Here is a 721-nt window from a genome sequence, read left to right on the forward strand (position 1 = left end):
ATACAACCTACCAAACAGAACTTAACATAGTAAACTTTAGCCAACTAAGATGAGGAAGTTAAATTTATAAGCAGCGTGGGAAGAGTTAGATAATTGATAGAAATAGAAGGTAGATAAGCATATACCAAAGTATGACAAAGAGAATTGTGACTAATAGAAAAGACAAACGTAAAGGTGGTATTTCAAGACTAAATAGAGCATACATGCTAGTGGTGTAGAAATACTGAAGAAGGTTCATCAGGTAGATCAGAAAGTGGTACTGAGGAAGTCCCAAATAATAGTATAGGCAAGTCAGATGGTAGCTCTTCCAACAGTGTCTGCAGAACAGCTTTAAGCTGCTCGTGTGCCTGAAGAAATAAGCAGGGTCAAAAAATCATCTATGCACTAAAAATGTCAAAATAAAGCACGAAGGAGGAGGAAAAAGAAAGATGAGAAATAACCCACATTCTCCCACCAAAGATGGAATTGAGGTAAATAGAGTATTGACGGGGTTGTTCTCCTTGCTTCACTAAATATGTGAACTAATGCCTCCTCTGGTGTCTTGGCCCCGGGGTCAGAAAGAAGGGATGGAAGTCCAAGTGAATGAACAGGAAATTTTTCCAATTCGTGTAAAATTGCAGGCCCTACATGATCCTGGAAAACTACATGAGTAAGTATATTTAGTGTGAAGTCCATATTTCTCCAACTTATAAAAGAGAGGTCTGAAGTTTACCAGCCCAAC

The sequence above is a fragment of the Nicotiana attenuata genome, unplaced genomic scaffold (genome assembly GCF_001879085.1).
Source record: "Nicotiana attenuata strain UT unplaced genomic scaffold, NIATTr2, whole genome shotgun sequence".
NCBI lineage: Eukaryota > Viridiplantae > Streptophyta > Magnoliopsida > Solanales > Solanaceae > Nicotiana > Nicotiana attenuata.